Below are 8355 nucleotides of genomic sequence, written 5' to 3'. Positions count from 1 at the left end.
TTTTCTTTCTTGGGCAAACCCCTTTAATGATTATGGAGGCAACTGTCCTCTTAGGAACATTGAGTTCTTCAGAAATTATTTTGTATCATTGGCCAGATCTGTGCCTTGCCACTATTCAGTCTCTGAGCTCCTTGAGCAGTTCCTTAGACCTCGTGATTCTTATTTTCTCTGACAGGCACCACGAGGTTTTATATAGACAGGAGTGAGCCTTTTCTTATCAAGTCGAATCAGTTTAATTAAACACAGCCAGACTCCAATGAAAGGAGAAGGAGAGAGGAGAAACATCTCAAGGAGGATCAGAAGGAAATAGACAGCATGTGTTTTAAATATGAGTATCACAGCAAAGAGTCTAAATACTTATGACCATGTGATATCTTACATTTCTTGTTTAATAAATTAGTAAAAAGATCCACATTTCTGTTTTTTTTCAAGATGATGTACAGAGGGTACATTAATGAGCATTAGAAAAAAAACTTTTTTTATTTTAACATTTGGCTGCAATAAAAGAGAGTGAAACATTTTAAGGGATCTGAATACAGGCGGTCCCCTACTTAAGAACACCTGACTTACATACAACCCCTAGTTACAAACGGACCTCTGGATGTTGGCAATTTACTGTACTTTATCCTTAGGCTATAATAAACAGCTATAACAGTTATCACTGGTGTCTAAGATGAAGATTTATTGTTAATCCTGGTTCTAATGAAAATCCATTATTTTTAAAATCCAATTGTCACAGAGACCAAAAAAAATTGGTTGGGGTTACAATGATAAAGTATACAGTTCCGACTTACATACAAATTCAACTTAAGAACAAACCTACAGACCCTATCTTGTATGTAACCCGGGGACTGCCTGTACTTACCATTTTCTGCAGATCCAGCTAACATTCATGCAACATGCAATCTTTTGATAATTAAAAATTTTGTGGGTGTCAAAATGGCAAGAAAGTGGTGATTTAAATAGTTTTTTCGGGGTTGACTACTGGAAATAATAATGTTGTATTTCTATAGATCAAAAATTTGAGATGCTTTTTTAAAATACTTAAATCCTAGGGGTCTGATCCTGCTATGGCCATGGGAGCCTTGGCTATGATAGCAATTCATGATTTCTCCCCAATGACTTTACAGGGAGTGCTGTTAAATCCAAGATGGCAGTGCCCATTCCCTGCCATCATTTACGTGCTGCCAAGTGACTGCAGCACTTTAACACTGGGGACAGAGTTATAAGTTATTTAATGAATAAACTTCATAAAATTAGGAAAAGGCCAACCTGACTGAGCAAGGTTCACCTTCAAAATTAAGATGAATATAATTGTATCATCAGGTCCAAAAACCTCAGGATCTTTGTTGTGCAATTATTGGAAACAATTAATCCTGGGCAGGAAGGTAAATTGCAGCATCTTTAATTGTTGTAAATATTTGAATAAGAAACATCTCTTTCACATTGCAGATTGTGTAATATGATTTTCAAAGAGACAAGCAGCTCAAATCTGCTGCATTCACCTTGCCAAGTCTTCTGTCACTTCAATATTTGCGAGGAACATGTGAGTCATTTAATCCTCTCTGTTACAAGAAGCATTACCATAATGAAGAATGAAGGCTGGAGACCACTGCTGGAGTTTAACCACTGACCTATTGCATACCGCTATCTGCCTCATGCATTATGTATCAGGTACTCCTGCTGATGTTTACTGACTTTAGAATTCATTGCCAGTTTGACACATTAGAATAAGAGGAGGAGGTAATGTAAAGATTTTAGTCTATTCCTAATCTGTCGGGTCAGGAGGCTTTATGATTTGCAAATGAGAATTAAAAGGAACCTGTCACCAATATAGTGCACATATAACCAACACTAGTAGCATCATGGTATATGTGTAAAATCCACATTCTTAAGACTCATTGTTGCCACATTTTGCTATAAAAAGGCTTTTATTCCTCAGGTCCCCTTAAATTATAAAGTCATGGAGGCGGGGAGATCAAGCATAAAGATATCTCCGCCTCCATTCCTCCTCTCCACAGAAAAACCTTCCTGTGCTTTACCTATACTTCACCCTCCTGTACATTTCCTTTCATGGCATTAAAGTGCCACGTGCATATACCTAAAGTGCTGGGGGCCCACGTCCATTCAGATGACTTATACCTTGACGCACGTTTCAGCACGCTGCCTTCATCAATCTGGGTGTCATTCATATGAGGGGACATGGACCTCCAGCACTTTAATCTATATGCACTTATACTGTATAGGCCAGTGATGGCGAACCTTTTGGAGACAGAGAGCCCTACAACCAAAATCCACTTATTTTCCCATGAAGTGCCAACATGGCATTTTAAGCAGTAACTTATTGCTATCTGTTCTTCCACATCTTTCAATTGTATTGCCCCCCCCTTAGGCCACCAATACAGTTGAAAGAAGGAGAGCAAATTCAGACTCTCGTTTTAGCTTCTCTCCAGGGTCTCTCTGTAGAGGAAAAATGGTTTGTCCAGCAGGATGAACACCAAAGATAATGCAGTTCTGTCAACACCATCTCCCTTTTCCCGCGGTTCCTAACAGCCAATGAAATGTTGCTTTAAAATAGCGCTGAGAGCAGCATCTCTTAAGTTGCCTGGGACTTGGTGGATTTGGTCCTATTTGGTGAACTCTGTCCTGGGGTGATGGTCTGAGTGCCCATAGAAATGGCTCTGAGTGCCACCTCTGGCACCCGTGCCATAAGTTCGCCACCACTGGTATAGGTGATAGAGACTAGATGATAATAGATATGGTATGAATATACAGTTAGGGCCAGAAATATTTGGACAGTGACACAAGTTTTGTTACTTTAGCTGTTTACAAAAACATGTTCAGAAATACAATTATATATATATATATATGATATGGGCTGAAAGTGCATAGCCTCTCCTCCTCTTTTTCAAGGGGCCAAAAGTAATTGGACAATGGACTCTAAAGGCTGCAATTAACTCTGAAGGCGTCTCCCTCGTTAACCTGTAATCAATGAAGTAGTTAAAAGGTCTGGGGTTGATTCCAGGTATGTGGTTTTGCATTTGGAAGCTGTTGCTGTGACCAGACAACATGCGGTCAAAGGAACTCTCAATTGAGGTGAAGAAGAACATCCTGAGGCTGAAAAAAATGAAAAAATCCATCAGAGAGATAGCAGACATGCTTGGAGTAGCAAAATCAACAGTCGTGTACATTCTGAGAAAAAAGGGATTGACTGGTGAGCTTGGGAACTCAAAAAGGCCTGGGCGTCCACGGATGACAACAGTGGTGGATGATCGCCGCATACTTTCTTTGGTGAAGAAGAACCCGTTCACAACATCAACTGAAGTCCAGAACACTCTCAGTGAAGTAGGTGGATCTGTCTCTAAGTCAACAGTAAAGAGAAGACTCCATGAAAGTAAATACAAAGGGTTCACATCTAGATGCAAACCATTCATCAATTCCAAAAATAGACAGGCCAGAGTTAAATTTGCCGAAAAACACCTCAAGAAGCCAGCTCAGTTCTGGAAAAGTATTCTATGGACAGATGAGACAAAGATCAACCTTTACCAGAATGATGGGAAGAAAAAAGTTTGGAGAAGAAAGGGAACGGCACATGATCCAAGGCACAGCACATCCTCTGTAAAACATGGTGGAGGCAACGTGATGGCATGGGCATGCATGGCTTTCAATGGTACTGGGTCACTTCTGTTTATTGATGACATAACAGCAGACAAGAGTAGCCGGATGAATTCTGAAGTGTACTGGGATATACTTTCAGCCCAGATTCAGCCAAATGCTGCAAAGTTGATCGGATGGCGCTTCATAGTACAGATGGACAATGACCCCAAGCATACAGCCAAAGCTACCCAGGAGTTCATGAGTGCAAAAAAGTGGAACATTCTGCAATGGCCAAGTCAATAACCAGATCTTAACCCAATTGAGCATGCATTTCACTTGCTCAAATCCAGACTTAAGACAGAAAGACCCACAAACAAGCAAGACCTGAAGGCTGCGGCTGTAAAGACAAAGCATTAAGAAGGAGGAAACGCAGCGTTTGGTGATGTCCATGGGTTCCAGACTTAAGGCAGTGATTGCCTCCAAAGGATTCGCAACAAAATATTGAAAATAAAAATATTTTGTTTGGGTTATGTTTATTTGTCCAATTACTTTTGAGCTCCTAAAGAGTGTTTGTAAAGAAATGTGTACAATTCCTACATTTTCTATCAGATAATTTTGTTCAACCCTTCAAATTAAACGTTACAATCTGCACTTGAATTCTGTTGTAGAGGTTTCATTTCAAATCCAATGTGGTGGCATGCAGAGCCCAACTCGCCAAAATTGTGTCACTGTCCAAATATTTCTGGCCCTAACTGTATATATACTGTTATCTTCAAATTTCGCATGTATGTTTAGTTGCAATCTTATGCACTTTCCATCTCATGACAGTAACCTATAACCTTACATTCAATAGTGAATGCATGCAATTTACTGCAATGTTTTTATGTACTTGTAATTGCAAATGTCTGTTCTCATTTTAATGTGATATTGAATAAAATTCAGATATTTTTTGTGAGAGTACAGTGTGGAAATCTGTCTTCTTTGTATAGGCTGTTGCTCTTATATAAAAATTAGTATATAGAGTATTATATAGAGCAGTGATTTTCAACCGTTTTTGAGCCGCGGCACACTTTTTATACTTAGAAAATCCTGGGGCACACCACCAACCAAAATAGCACAAAAGGACACTAAAACAGTCATATTATAGATATATAGTTAATAATATAGATTCTAATAAAAAAGGATAACCCCCTCATATATTCAATCCCATGTAACCTCATAAATACAGTTCCACGTATATGAGCACATGATTAAGAGCATCACACATACTGTGGTGATGTGCACTGTACAGCATCACAGTATATGGTGCTGATTATTATGTGGCTCATATACTGCAATATAAAGGGGTACAATGAGAAGTACTATGGCCATGAGGCCAGAGTACAAGTGCCAGCTCATATACTCAGCATATGAGCTGGTACTTGTAGTACTCCAGCCTCATGACTATAGTATTTCTCATTTAACATTTCTCATTGTTATATGCAGTATACTGCTGGAGTACTAAAAGTACCAGCTCATATGCTGAGTATTCTGCCAACAGTTCATATACTCAGGTAAAAGCTCATATAGTCAGCATTATTGGTGGGCATTACCTTGGCAGCAGGCAAATGCGAGAGTCTCTCCGCTCTCAGGATGATGCGCCGGCCTCGGTGATGTCATTTTGTCGCGCGAGGTTCAAAGCTTGTGCATGTGTTATTGTACACGTCTCCTACATTGTAAGAAGCCGTGACTGCGCACTGCTGCACATTGCCGGGAAACAAACCACAGGGGGCACCATAGTTTGGGGAACTTTCCCCGCGGCACACCCGACCATGTGTCACGGCACACTAGTGTGCCGCGGAACACTAGTTGAAAATCACTGATATAAAGTACAATGACTACCAGCATAATGAAACAAGTACTCCTCGTTTATATGGGTGTTTTTATTTTGTTATTAATACTTCAGTTGCTGCAGAACACATATCTCCACCGGATAACCACTAAAAAGTCATGGTTTGGCATATCACAAGTTGGTTTGTTGTGGAAATGTATTGATTGCAAGACATTTATATCCAGAAGAAGAAATCATTATTAAAGCTGGGTCTTATACCGCACATGGCAGAAAACCGTTTACACATATTTAAATGTATTACAAATTAATACCTTGTTTTTTATGATTAAAAACTGAAAACATAATTCATGGGCCAAACCAAATAAGAGACTGTGTATACAAAGGTGGAGTGCCCTGTGCGGCAAAATCTGGCATCAGACAACATCTGATCACAGCTAGATTCTGATAGTTGCAGAATGGCTGCAATATATTACCCTTGGGGTAAATCCCACAGATATTCTGCAACGTGCGTAGATACCCTTAGTGGGGGAATTTATTAAGATGTTCCAGGCCAGCTTGTTATTCCCTCCACTGCAGGAATCGAGCCAGATATAAGATTGTGCAACAGATACGCAGACACCTGAGCCCATATTAAGTCTACGCCAGGTCCATGGCATCGAACCTGATACCGACGCAGGCTATAGCTAGTGTGCATGGAAGTGGCATTGGAGGATAAAAAGTCAGAATTCTTGGTGGTACAAAAGGAACTTTAGCTTCTTTATGGATTCTAAGCCACAAAACTGGTGTAGAAACCGTGATAAATGCCCCTTAGTATGTTTAAAGTAATAAAACCTGCATAACATATGACACACTCCTCCACCACTGTGGTGTGTAGTATTCGAAAGGGCCTGTTATCCACTGTTCCATCCTACCTTATGCTACCAAGGCCCCTCTGATGATTCTGAAATTAGGTGAAATGGTGAGAGGTATCTGAGAGGTATCTGAGGTATACACCATTACTTTGATAAGGCATCATTTAGGGGCAGAATGGATCATGATAACCCTCCTTTTCCGATCCCCCAGTTGCATTGTGAATTAGCTCTTGACTAATTCATCTGAATTATGGTAAGAATTGGAACATTTTACATGACACAAAAAACAGGTTTCTAGGTGGTATAAAATCAAAGATAGGGGTGAAACTACCCCTGAAATCACTAAATCACTCACATAAAAATAGTGAAAAGAGTCATATTTGTCTGACTTTGGAGAATAATTTTCTGAAGGTAAAAGATTGATTTTACATAAAAAAGGGAATACTTGAAAGGATATTTCATACCCGACCTGATGGGAATAGTAGTGTAGTGGGGTAAAACCTAGTGCCAGGCAAAAATGACTGGTAGATTTCCTTTACATGTAGAAATGTAGGAATTTTGTAAATGGCCCATTTTGAAACTGAATAAAGTGTTAAGAGATATGTTAGGTCGGCACTGGATGGAAAGTGTGTGATGAGTTTGCATGAGCTGCCTTAAAAACCTTGCATGAGCTACCTTAATAAGTAGTCGGCCTTTGTCCACCAAAGATTGTGCTGTGAGCTAAAAAGTCAAGAGGAGCAGGGGAAGGGCTGAGTAGAATCTGCACATTGTATCCTTGAAGTAGTGACGATTCAGCCAGGGGGTTTCCTGGGAAAATAGGTTGTTTGATGGCTGTTAAAGGGGTATTCTCATCTGGGCACTTACATTCAGTTTCATTAATCTGTCATATATAAACATTTCTTCATTTGGATGTTATAAAAAAAAATGTTCCTGTGTGAAGATAATTTCTCATAAATGTAACCATGTTGTCCCTTAGAAACGAGATGGCTTCCTCTGATACGGCCACGTCTGATAGATTGAGTGCACAAAGAAACAAAAGGTTATTGTATATAAAATGTCCAGGAGTTACTACATGTCGCACAGCCACACTGTGGTAATGATTGCCGAATCCTGGTAGTCAGGCAGGACTCTATAGCGCATGCTGACCACCGCTGCCAGAGTGTGACGTGGTCGTATCCGAGGAAAGTATCTCGTTTCTAAGGGACCGTATGACTACATTTATGAGAAATTATATTCACACAGGAACATTTTTTTTAATAACATCCAATTGAAGAAATGTTTACATATGGCAAATTAATTTAATTAAATGTAAATGCCCAGATGGGAATACCCCTTCAACTCCAGTCTTGAAAAGCTTAAAATATGTTGGGATTTTGAGGGAAAGTGTCTTTTGTAAATTGTCGGAGAGTATGCTTTCTGTTGTGTAAAATGGACATTTATTGTGTTGCATTACATACTTCAAATTATGGAATATTTGGGGGAGTGAGATATCTTTTTTTTTATTTGTTTGATGTTGTTTTGGTGCAGTTGTGGTAAAAATGCTGTTTTGCAACTTTCCATTGCGCCAAATGAACATAGGACAGTGCAAAGTCCCTTTGACATAGACCCTGCTTATACCACATTCATTATTTGCATAGACTAACTTTTACAATAGGACTGATATCATGAATTGGGACTTTCCATTTAGGTGCAATTTTAGGCACAAATTGATGATAGTCCCTATTATGGTATATGTCCTGCAACTTTTGATATTATTTTGCGACTTTTTATGCAACTTTCGCAAACAACCCAAATAGCATAAGACATTAACAACAGATTTATAAAGGGCCAAAGCCACATAGTCACTCCAAAGACAGACATAGAATTGTCGCGAGGAGCCGGCCTAAAGATAAATTACTTCCATTGTGTAGATAAAATTGCCTTTGTGTGCACAGATACACACAGTGGGGTATCAAGATGCGCCAGCCCAGCTTGTTGAGATATACTCAGAAGCCTGAGCCTGCATTAATTCTAAGCCAGGTCCAGCAAAGAATTGTGCTATAACCTGAGCCAGGAACCCGGTATTGGGTTAGGGCA

This window comes from Engystomops pustulosus, chromosome 4 (assembly GCF_040894005.1).
Source record: "Engystomops pustulosus chromosome 4, aEngPut4.maternal, whole genome shotgun sequence".
Taxonomy (NCBI): Eukaryota; Metazoa; Chordata; class Amphibia; order Anura; family Leptodactylidae; genus Engystomops; species Engystomops pustulosus.
The sequence above is the reverse complement of the archived record's forward strand: the minus strand, read 5'-3'. Positions refer to the sequence as shown.